Below are 12,829 nucleotides of genomic sequence, written 5' to 3'. Positions count from 1 at the left end.
TAATTTTTACTGTTCCAACTGAAGGTAGTAAAGAACAGGCCCAGTTCACATCCTGTGTAACCCTATGGGATTTTCCCCAGTATTAGTTAAAAATTTTCCCATAGGGTCACACAGGATGTGAATTAAAGTAAACACATAGCATGCTTCACAAAAAGGAAATTAGCTTTCTAAATGATCCTTTCATTGTTAACATCCAGAGCTTGTTATCAGTAACATGGGAAAGGATCTCTTTAATGTCTCATTACCAAGTTGTTGCATTATTAGTATAATGAAAATTTCATGAATGAAGTCATAGAGCTATGAATTTATTTTCCTATTTGGAAGGCAGAGAGGAAACACAATAAAGCTCCCATTAGGCTTTTTTTTTTTTTTTGTAAACAAGGTAACTTACCAAGACCGTACCCTAAAAGAAAGCATTTTAGTGGGAAATGGAAAATTTTAGTTCTATAGATAGAACATGAAAATCTTCATGCTTTGTTAATATGGACCAGGTGTGAAAATGTACCCTGGGAACCATTTCCATTGATTTTTCAGGGAGGACAATGGGAATGCTTCCCAACATTTCTCTGGAACCCCTTGCTCTCAATCTAGGCACCTCTCTGATCAAAGAGGAGCCTTCATAAGAAAAGACTTCTAAAAGTGCCTGTATATCTTTGTGTGTGTGTGTGTGTGTGTGTGTGTGTGTGTGTGTGTGTGTGTGTGTGTATGTGTGATATTGTAATAATAATCAGGCAACTCCGAAAAAAACTCTAAGTTACAGAGAATGTTCAGCTTTGCATACTGGAAGGTCCCTACATGGATCAAATCACAGGTCTGGGAATAACAAACAAACCCAAACAACAATATCAAAGGATGGTTAAATGCTTTGTATGCTCAAAACTATAACTCACATTTATCTAGTGGAGAGATTCTTAATCTTTTTTAGTGTCTTGAACTTCTTTGGCAGTCTGGTAAAACTGAAGACTCCTTAGAATAATGGTTTTAAATGAATAAAATTAGGTATATAGGATTACAAAGGGAACAAATTATATTGAAATTAATTTCTCAAAACACACATTCATAGACCCTAGTATTTCAGTCTTAGAGTTATCCCTGTGAAACTTGCTTAGAAAATTTTAGAGGAACAGCTAAGTTGCACAGTGTATAGATCCCTGGCCCTGGAATAAAGAGGATCTGAATTCAAATTTGACTTCAGATATTTACTAGTTGTTTGACCCTGGGAAAGTCACTTAACCCTGATTCCTTTTTTTTTTTAAAAAGTAATTTAAAAATTAGACAACTAAGAATAGAAATTAGGTGAACAACACAAAGCCAAAGAGACTTTGGTGAGAGTGAAAGATTACCTTCCCTACCCATGAATGTCTTGAACCAGTTCAATATTATGTATTTTGACCAAACTCTTGAGTCAGGTCAATTTTGAAGTGATTAATAAATGCTATTAAATGTTTACTGAAAGTTATTAATCAAATTTTTAATTTTCTGAAGAGCTGATACCTAAACTCTTCCATCTCTATTTTTCAGACTCAAAGTTAAAAAATAAATTGAAGAAAGTTCATTTTATCAGTATGTATTTATAAAATGCTCTTACGAACATAGTAATTTGTTGAGTACCATAGAAAGCAAGTTGAATGGGAAGGTCCCTTGCCCTCAAGGGGTTATTCATCTTATACACACATCATCAACACAAATAAATATATCAGTGGTCATCACACACTATTGTAGCTGTACAAACATTCTACAAACACACCAAATAAAGAATTTACATTAAAAAACATTTTCTCAGTTCTCCAAAAAGAAAAAAAACAACCTTCCTATCAAGCAGTTATGTCCTTTCATATACTAGTTCTTTAGGCTAAATTATAAGTGAGTATATTGAACAAACTTTGAGCCTGGGACACTTGGAAATAGGAATTTCCATATTGGTTGATGTAATACTTGAACAGAGTTGACTAGGAGAAATATAGGAGGAGACCTAAAGAATTGTTTATTTTTTTCCTTCAAATGAAGAAAATGAAACAATATTTGGTGATCTAATGAGTATTTTAGGTCTAATCTGAAGAATGATAGGAAGTAATTACAGGATACAATGAGTAGAGAAGCATGGTCCAAGTATCTGTGATAGCAGAAACATTAGTTATCTATCTATGTTGAATGGATTAGAGGACTACAAGTAAAGTAAGATGAGACATACTGCAAAGGAAAATTAATAGACTATGGAAAGATTGTGGCTTTAATATAGAAGAGATTCACTTGGGATATACAAAGAAGAAAATCGCCAGGATTGGATGCTTGTAGCAAAGGGTGATAAAAATTAAATGCAAATAAGTTTTATGTTACTTTTCTAGGGATGCAAAAGCATCCTTTCTAGTTCAAACTCCTGAAATCCTTGTCCTTCAGTATCTTACAGTCTAATAGAAGAAGGTTATAAATGAAAAATAAGGAGAATTTAATGTTTTTAAATTCAAATTATTGTTGTATTTGTATTTTTATTTGGCATTATTCAATCATAATCTTATTTTATTATCAATTTATTCATGTTGTCATTGTTTGCCTTCTTTCTCAGAAAGGAACAATGACATCAGGAGAATGATGTCTCGACTTGCAAGTGCATTGAATTGAAGTGAATCAGGGCTGTGTAAAGTAATCAGCCTCATTATCTCCTCTAGAGCCTTCTGGATGACAGTGGCAAGGCATAGGTCAGGATGGCTGGAGATTGCCCTAAATGAAATGGGAGACCTTGGTCTTTTTGTGTAGTATTTTGTGGATTATAAAGTGGTGCTTTACTGGTGTCCCATGAGGTAACAGTGCAAGTTTTCCTCTCTCCATCTTTCAGATAAGCAAAATGCAGCTTAGAGAAATTGTAACTCGTTCTGTCAGAGAGCTAATGTTGGTACTAGAACATGTGATGTTGTCAATTAAAGAATCATAGGTGGCACAGTTAATACAGCAACTCTGGAGTCAGGAGGTACTGAGTTCAAATCCAGCCTCAGACACTTGATGCTTACTAGCTGTGTGAACTTGAGCCCCACTTAACTCCATTGAATCACAAAATCAAAAACAACAACCACAACCCCCCCCCCCAAGAATCACAGATTCAGAGTCAGAAAACAAGTCACCCAGGTGGGTAGCTGTAGGAAACAAAGGGAGAGGAATAGAAGGGGTTTGCTGACCTGCATTTTTTTAAATAGAAGACCACATTTTATCATGAAGAACTGATGCTACTTTGAGAATATGATTCAGGAAAACAATCAGAACAAGAGGTAATATAAGAATGTACAAAGTTGGGGCGGCTAGGTGGCGTAATGGATAGAGCACCGGCCCTGGAGTCAGGAGTTATCTCAGTTCAAATCCAGCCTCAGACACTTAATAATTACCTAGCTGTGTGGCCTTGGGCAAGCCACTTAACCCCATTGCCTTGCAAAAACATAAAAAAAAAGAATGTAAAATGTTTCCTGTGAGTCCAGGTTGTACATATTTCCAAGAAAGGAAAGAGTGGCAAGATTGCAACTGAAGAGGAAGTAGTTTTGCCCCGGAGGGAAGAATAAGTCAGGAGGTAACCACCTTATAGTCAAACAGATCCAAACTCAGATACTTACTTTCTGACTCTGGGCAAGTCACTTTCAAAACTATCTCAGACATGTATTAGGGCAAATAAGTCTTAACTTAATCCTTTTTGCCTCAGTTTCCTTATCTGTAAAATGAACTGGAGAAAGAAATGACAAACCACTTCAGTGTTTTTGCCAAGGAACCCCAGTGGGGTCCCAAAAAGTGAGATGGTACTGAAATGACCAAACAACAACAACCTCAATTGGTTTTCATTGCTGCATGCCAATTCTTATACTTTTTTTTAGGTTCTTTTGGCAAGGCAATGGGGTTAAGTGGCTCGCCCAAGGCCACACAGCTAGGTATTGATTAAGTGTCTGAGGCTGGATTTGAACTCAGGTACTTCTGACTCCAGGGCCGGTGCTCTATCCATTGTGCCACCTAGCCGCCCCACCTTGTACTTTTTCTTGATTGACTCCCACTCACCTAGCCCACCTCTTATCTCCTCCAGTCACCCCTCATACTCCCCCCCACCATCAGGGGACCTTCTCATTATTTTCTGAAAAAAAATCTAAGCATCTGTCATGAGTTAAAATCCCTTCTACAGGAAAACTCTTGTCTAGGACTTTTCCTTTGTTAATTATTTTCTTTTTATCCTGTGTATAGCTTGTTTGTACAGTTGCTTTCACTTGTCTCCCCCATTAGAATGTGAGCTCCTTGAGGGCAGGGACTGACTTGACTTTCTTTGATCCCCAACCCTTAACACAGAGCCTCTCAAATAGTAAGTGCTCATTAAATATTCGTTGTCTAATTGATTTCATTCCACCAATCAATCTACATGCATTTATTAAGCTCCATCTATGTGTCAGTAACTGTGATATGCACTACAGATACAATACAAAATCTTCCCGTCCATACAATAGGAGCTTCTCTCTTCCATAATTCTCTATTTTCCTAATTTTTAAGTTTTTGTAATCTCCTGGCTATTTCAATACTGCTTATAGCTATCCCTAGATAACACTTATCATTTAAAAAAAAAAACCTTCACTTTACTCTATCATATCTTCAATCTCTATTTCTAGATCTCTTTTCTTTTTCACAATCAAAATACTAGAGGGAAAAAAGTCTCTATTTGTTGCCTCTACTTTTTTCATCTCCTACTCACTTTCCAGTCCCTTGTAAATCTTCCAGTCCTCCACATCCCCATTCAATTGAAAGTGCTCTCTCCAAGGTCATTAGTGACCTCTTAATTGCCAAATTCATATCCAGCATCTGTGAGGCATTTCTTCCATAATACAGAAGTAATTGTCTCTGCTTCAGATAATGCCCAGTTTCCTTCCAAACTCAGCTCAAATGCCACTTCCTACAGGAAGTCTCTATTAGTCTTCCAGGATGCTAATACTTTCTTTTCTGTGAGTTACTACACATTTTAAATATGTTTTGTATTTAATTTTCTTTGTATAAGCTCCTTAAACAAGAACTCTTATATTTTGTTTTATTCCCAACACTACCTATATTTCTTGGTATGTAGTAAAATCTTCACAAGTTCTTTTGAAAAAAATGAATTCATAAATGAACCCTCTGAGTAGGGCAATGGCAATGCAACTAAATATTAACATCCAGAATATGGAAAAGAAAGTACAGAAGTTCAGAGCTAAGGAAAGTGACATTTATCCTCAAGACTTTTGGAAACTGTAAAAGTTTAATGGATTCCTAGATTGCTATCTTTCCTATATTCAGCACCATCATCATCACTCATCTTTACTCTGTTGTGAATTTGTCATGAATAAATTACTTTGTAAACCCTAGAAATGGTTAGTGTGCTATTATCAGAAATTGGGAAGGGGTGAGGAAAAAGAAACCGCATTGTTCTTCCCTCTGTAGGTCATTTGAGGACTACTCCAGGATGCTACAGAGATGGAGGACAACAAATTCCGAAAGCACTACCAGTGAGACAAAAAGCTAGTGGGAAAAAATAATGGGATCTCAGGGGAACAAGGTCTGTGATTCCACATACCCTAACAGTTTTGATTGACTCAACCTGGATAAGATTCAGTTTAAAACTAGGATACATTTTTGTACTTACAAAGAACTATGTTCAGTTTTTTAAATAATAGGGTAAAAAAGATTATAGTTTAATCTTATTTAAGAGGAACAATGACTGGGGACAGCCTTGCAAATATGATATAGGCAGTAACAGAAAAAGTGGTTAAACAGAGCAAAATAAGTAACACCATACAGCTTTATACAAGAAAAAACAAACCATGAAACATAAAATAAGTAACTTATTTTAACTATTGGACAAACTAAAAGTATTGCTATGTTGATATTCTCTATGCAGTGACTTTTGCCTTACAAAGATAATTGATTGTCAGGGACTACTAGGCACTTAGGCTAAACTTTCTGGCATATATTTTACAAATACAAGCTAACACCATTAATACTATTGACTTTGAGAAGGAAGAGAATTTTTTATATTTATTAATTTACATAGTAATCATTCTCTCAAGAACCCAAGGTGCTGTTCAGGAAATTTTTAAATAGACAATTCAATTTAAACACTATTCAACATATTGGTATCATTCTGCACTTAAACCAGGCAAAGTGCTGACTGACTTAACCTATTGAGTTGGTCTGGGGAACAGAGGAAAAAATGAAGCCTGACCTGTTTTGCTTTGGTGTTACAAAGAGCCTTATGGAATCCTTTTCTTTCTTTTTTACCTTAAAAGTGATGCCCAATAAATTCCAATTCTGAAGTTATTATGTGGCTTCATTTTTTCCTATGAGACATCAAAATAATAGCCCTTTCCTCCCTTTTTCCCCCAATGTGACAGTCTTACAGGGAGTCACAGTGTGTGGTGGGGGAGGAGGTGGGGAAGAGCTTGTGACATGCATGAAATTTTAGCCGTTGCATTAAATGATAGGGTTTGGAAGATGTAAATACTGTGGTTTAGATGAATCCACCTACTAACTTCTTTGTAAGGCAGGTTTCTTAAGTCAATCTTAGATGATCTTTGCTTTCTGCAATTTTTCATCCTCTGACTATGTAGATCAAGGATGAGTGTGTGGTATGGTGTTTTTTTTAATGAAAATATGACTTGCACTGCCTCTGAGATCATTCTATTATGGAATACTATTTTTCCTCCTCCCACCTTTCTCTTTAAATACACACATATACACACAGTCATACATACTACACACACACACACACACACACACACACACACACACACACAAACTAACAAGAAGTTTTCATGATTTTTTTTTAACCTATTGTTCTCTGAATGAGCAATTCTCTAAGGATCTTTTTTGTCAATTTGTCAGATACATTTATAAATTTAATAGTGATTGACAGGATGTCTCTTATTGTATTTACTGAATGACCTACTTACAGCATCTCATGACCACTTAAACCTAGCTCCCCTGTCCCTGATTTTTAGAATGATACTGCAACCTGACCTTCCCTATAAAAGTTTTATGGAGTTTTTCTTTATGTTGCTTTAACTTAATACATTAACCACATTCTCTGATATTTTTATTTTTACTTGTGGAACCTAGTCTACTCAGCAATGATAGTATTTCTGAAGCTTCCTCCCATTAAAAAATGTGTATATGGAGAACTACTATTAGAATTTCTCAGCTTATCCTATAAAGATGCCACATATATGTAATTTATATGTAAATTTACACTTATATTTATATATGAATCCAATCATTCAATGACCTATTAAATTAGTTGGGAATCAAAATAATTTTAATAAGTCAGTCTTTATATATATATATATATAGTAGTTATGAAGAGCTATTTAGTTACATATTACATTAAAAAAGTATTATCTAAGTACCTTAGTAGTTATATATAACTATATAAGTTACATATTATGTTAGAAGTGTTTTTTACCAGAAATATTTTAAACAGAGGACTAGGACCAGATTCCTGTATGTACTTGACTATCATTCCCAGTCAGCAGAATTGTTTAAATTATATAAGTAATAGTTCATTAGACTAAATTTCCCTTAATAAATAGGAAACAGTATTTAATGATTAAACTATAAATCCATTAAAAAACACTAAAGTTTGGGAAAAAGGGATTTTTTTGGCAAGACAATGGAGTTAAGTGACTTGCACAAGGTCACACAGCTAGGACATTATTAAGTGTCTGAGGTCGAATTTGAACTCAGGTCCTCCTGACTCCAGGGCTGGTACACTATCCACTGTGCAACTATCCCCTGAAAAAAGTTCTCACATGATTGCTATACATAACTGAGACCTGAAGTTTTATGTAAAATCCTCTGTTCTACTTCATATGTAGTAACATGCATTCTATTTGGCATTTGTTATGTTCAAAATAAAAAAATAATTTTAAAAGCTATGAATAAAACTATAAAAATAATTTAAAACTGGAAGGAGAAGAACAAACAGATGAAAAATGGAAAAGATCTCTCTGAATTTCTATAACAAACTTTTTTTTTCATTGATGACAGTGGAACCACCACATTTGAACTCTAGCATCTCAGTCCCTGATGTACTATGAGGAAATGGAAATGGCACCAAAAAGATGAAGATGGAGAAAAACAGCTGGACCAGACCAAATACATACAGAGGAAATCCTTGCTGGAGGCAACACAATTTTGAAGGCATTAAGGGACTTATTTTCAAGGTATCTGAAAGAGAATATGTACTAAATATTTGAAAATAATTGTGGGCAGTATTCAGTATTTTAGTTCTTCAATGGATTTGTTTATTAATTTTTATGGACATTTCACACTATGGGAATTAATGAAGATTGCAGTCCCTTCATGCCTTCTCATCTTGACTGATTCTTGTCCATGTTTCTCTCACAAATCCTCCATAGAGAAGGTATCCAAATGTGCCTTAGACCTAATTTGATATCTCTTTATGATCTGTGAGCGTGAATGCAACACTTGGGCAGTCTTTCCATTTCAATCCATGAAAATATGATTTTTATGCTTTCCACTTCAAAAAAAGAATCAAGAATCAAGAAGACAAATAAAAACCAACTTATATGCTTATTTATTATTTTCATAAAATCTTTAGGGAGATAACCTATCCTTGTATCAAGGTCTTCCATGATGAAAATATAAGAAGATAAAGGAAGATTTTTGCAAATAATTTTCTGCAACCAACTACATATGCACACTCACATAATTTACTGAAACAATCAGAAAAATAAAAGACTATTATTATATATTCTTAAAAAATATATGTTCTAGTAGAAAAAAATCATCTTTAAAGACTTTCATCCATCATGGTGTCTCTCTTGTTAGATGCAATAAAAGGCAATTTTGATGATAGTTTTCAAAAGTGTTTTATGTTTTTGTGAAGGATATTTAGTACATAATCCAGATGGATGAAATTCTCCGGATACTCCTGTTTGCAGAAGACATTGTCCTGATTACATCAGGCTCTAGACTACTACAGATCTCCTTAAACGAGATCCATACCAGTTCAAAAATGTTTTGACCTAACAACTGATATAGAAAAATTCAAACAGATGAAGAATGTTTTATTGTCAGACTATATAATATGGATAGATAGACTTATTAAGCTGATTCATCATATCTTAGGCAGACACTGTAGATAGCAAATGAACTGTGCCCTAAATTGTATATAAATAAGTGATCAATCTGGATTGCATTTGGAAAACTGTGCAGCATTTTGAATGATTTAAAGATACTTCCTCAAATAGAAAATCCATCTTTTTAACACCAGTATTTTTCTTGTGATCCTATATAGCTTTGAATCATGGAATATTACAATATCTGAAGAATAAAATTCATTGGTGACCCAAAAAGTAATGAAGATATGTTTTATATGTGTAAATTAACTGCAGTATATTACTGATGACAAAATGAACATCAAAAACAGAGTAAATAATTCAATCAGAGATGAATGACTGGAAAAGATGATGAGTTGGTTTTGAATTGATAGTGAGAACTGAACGATAGGCAGTCCATGTGTTGCATTTGCTGAATACTTAATATTAAGAAACCTAGAAGAAGATCCTCAGAATACTGAGTGACTTCTTTGTAGAGGAATTAGAGGAGATGGACAAGAGTAACAGAGGAAAAGAAGGCATGGATGGTTTGTGGTCTGGACCATTACAGGGTGTCCTCACATCAATGAAGTCATTGAAGTATTTGATAGATTGTAAACATAATAGAAAATAATAATATTTGTAGAAAGACTTCTATAAATTGAACATGTAATTCTTAATACTTATGGTAATGATAATAGTTAAAATTTATATAGTACTTTAAGGTATGCAAAATACTTTTTAGATATCAGCAATAACCTCAAATTCTAAGCACAGTAGCATTTCTGCAAATAAGATGGAGTTAGATCACAAATCACTACTTGTCCCATGTTTTTAGGTATGTGTTAATAAGAAATAGTGGGGGTGAGGAAGAGAGACCTACTTCTATATGCTCCTTTACCAGTTAGAAAAGAGAGATTAATTTCTTTCAACATGACCATTACAGAAGAGAAACTATTGCTTGTTTCTTTGTCTGCCAAAAAAAGAGGGAAAAAAGTCAGAATAAAGAGGGGTAAGTCTTAGATGATTCTTCCTTATATCCCATAAAATTTGACCTAGTTCTCTTTCCAGTCTTTATTGCTGACTCCACAGTGCCCCCTGAGGGTGGGAGGCAAGGTTATGCCATACTTATTTTAAATTCTTTATTAGATCTGGGGACTGAAATGTATATCTGTACATTTTCTGGAATAGGAAGGAGAGGAGAGGAGAGGGCAGGGGAGGGGAGGGATGGAAGAAACGAAGGAAGAAGGAGAGAAAGGAGTGAATTAAGGAAGAGGGCAAGGAAGGAGGAAGAAGGAAAAAAAGGTTTTATTTTGAATATCCCCCATTTCTGAAAACATTCCTTGGTTTCTTCCTTTCCCTTCTTTCCTTTTTCTTTCCCTCCCATTCCATCTCCTCCCCTTCATTCTCTTCTCATATTTAGTAAGTCAGCCTTTGTAGTAAATAATAAAAAAGGAAAGAAAGGTAAAGCAAAATGGCAAGCTAAGCAACACAAGAACTTATATGAGATCCAATATTACATATTCAAAGTTCCCAATATGAGTTCCCCACTTCGAGAGGGAGACCTTCCCCAGGACCAAGTTGGAGCATTATAATTACATAATTCTGAGAGGTAGGTAGCTTGGTGTAGTGAACACAGAGGTGGCCTTTGCTAAATCTCTTATCTTTGCAAAATTCTGATTTTGTGACTTCTGGCAAAGCACTAAATTCTTTGAGGCTAGGAAATTCAGACAATAAGTTAGATAGGAACTCTTATCTTGTTTTAATAGAGAAACTTTCTCAATTGGAATTTCTAGTGCCAATGAACTTTAGGAACTTAAAAAATAATCATGAGGCATTTAGTTTTGTGATCTTATTCTTTCCATTGATGTTGTAATCATTTTATATATTTGTTAGCTATTTCTGTTTATTTCATCCTGCATCATATTATATATATATATATATATATATATATATATATATATATATCTTCTCATGCTTCTCTATATTCATTATTCTTACAAGACAGTAATACTCCATTGCATTCACATATTAGTTTGTTTAACTAACCACAAATTGATGATCATATTACTTTACTGTTTTATTTTATTTATATTCATTTCTACTTCTTTGCTACTTTAAAAATCACTGTTGTAGATATTTTGATAAATATGACAACTTTCTATCCTTGATTCCTTGATCTCCTTGAGGTAGATGGAAAACAATGAGACCTTTGTTTCAAAGGATATATATATATATATATATATATATATATATATATATATATATTTGAAATTATGCTTGAAAAAGTGATATATATATATATATATATCACTTTTTCAAGCATAATTTCAAATTGTTTTCCACAATGATTGGAACAATTCCTAGTTTGGAATTGTATTAGTCAATTTGCTTTTACACATCCCCTCCAGTTGTGGTGTAAATAGCTCTGTAACCTTGGGCAACTCACTTAAACCTGATTGCCCCAAATCCAGGGCCATCTCCAGTTGTGGCTCCAGAAGAGAATGTGAGGCTGGTGACTTAGCACAGCATATCCTCACTCAAATCCTATTCATTTGCTTGTCAGGTCATCACCTCCTTGATGTCATGGTCTTCTTTGAGAATGAAGGGCAAAAAACAACAATCTAACTCTTTTTCTTTTTTTCCAACTTTTTCAGTTAGATGGGTGTGGGGTAAAAATCTCAATTGTTTTGGTCTGCTTTTCTCTTTATTAATTTGGAGTGGCAGTTGTCTTTTAAAAACAAAACAAAGAAAGCATAGCAAAACAAAACAAGACTTGCAAATCCTTCAGGGAAGTCTAACCAAGATAACCATAGAAAACCACTTACCAGATCTAGCCACAAAGACAATTATTGTCTTCTCATCAGAGAATTATTGTTTTGGTGGGATTAGGTGAAAGAGGATTATAGTATTATGCCTCTTTTCCTATTAAAAGTAAAAAATTACTCACCCAGTAATAAATCTGCATTTTACAATTTTGCTAGAAGTAGGTAAGTTAAACTGCTCTTAATAAGTGATTTTTCAAAAAAAAATAGCCTGTTAGGTAACCTATTCTGCCCTGGCTTAAAGCAATATAATTGTGGAAGCTGCTATAACAAAATGCCAACCTTCCTCCACCTCCCAAACTTTTTACTGGGGTGCAATTTTATATAGCAATAAGATCAACAGTAGTGAAATAGAATTAACTCTTGATTTTATTTAAACCTGGGCTAGTTTGCTAACCACCTACCATACTGTTGTAATAGAAATAGGAATTGAATTTGAGATTTCACTCACAGTGGAAACTACCAAATGAGGACAATCTCTCTATCAAACAAGGTCAATACCCTCTCTGTCACTTCTAGTCTTAAAAAGCTTTCTAGAGCACTGAGTATTTAAGTAACTGGTCAAGGTCACACAGTCACACTATTCCTGGCAGGGACAGGACTTTCTGATTTCAAGGATGCCTCTCTATCTATGTACCTCTCTACTTCTGTGAAAAAGTAGTATCTTAGAATCCAATACTATTTTAGTAGCCAAGTAATATCATCCACAGTTAAAGATTCAGTAAAATAGCTTTTGATTTATTGCTATTTGACTCTAAATGATTCATTACCATAGACATTCATTCATTTGATGGAAATTATTAAAAATACTTTATAAGTATCTCCTTTATGACTATGGAAGGAGAGCATTGTGCTAATTAATATGGGGCATATAAAAATAATTGAACCAATCTTTGGCTTCAA

At 34.2% G+C, this 12,829-nt stretch overlaps 1 protein-coding gene across 13 annotated transcripts in view; it reads left to right on the top strand.

Moving 5' to 3' along the window:
• The window catches only part of HIVEP2 (HIVEP zinc finger 2), a 392,429-nt gene that overhangs the window by 183,399 nt on the left and 196,201 nt on the right, over window positions 1-12,829 (top strand). For 12 of the 13 annotated variants that reach the window (XM_074187727.1, XM_074187726.1, XM_074187722.1 and 9 more), the window contains one exon: window positions 8,029-8,204. The gene's annotated coding sequence lies outside the window, so the exon portion shown is untranslated. Of the gene's footprint in view, window positions 1-5,427; window positions 5,543-8,028; window positions 8,205-12,829 lie in introns of all 13 variants that reach the window. The other variant, XM_074187725.1, reaches the window with a different exon arrangement.

Source organism: Macrotis lagotis, chromosome 5, assembly GCF_037893015.1.
Source record: "Macrotis lagotis isolate mMagLag1 chromosome 5, bilby.v1.9.chrom.fasta, whole genome shotgun sequence".
NCBI lineage: Eukaryota > Metazoa > Chordata > Mammalia > Peramelemorphia > Peramelidae > Macrotis > Macrotis lagotis.
Note: the sequence above shows the minus strand (reverse complement) of the source record. Positions and strands in the feature narration are given on the sequence as shown.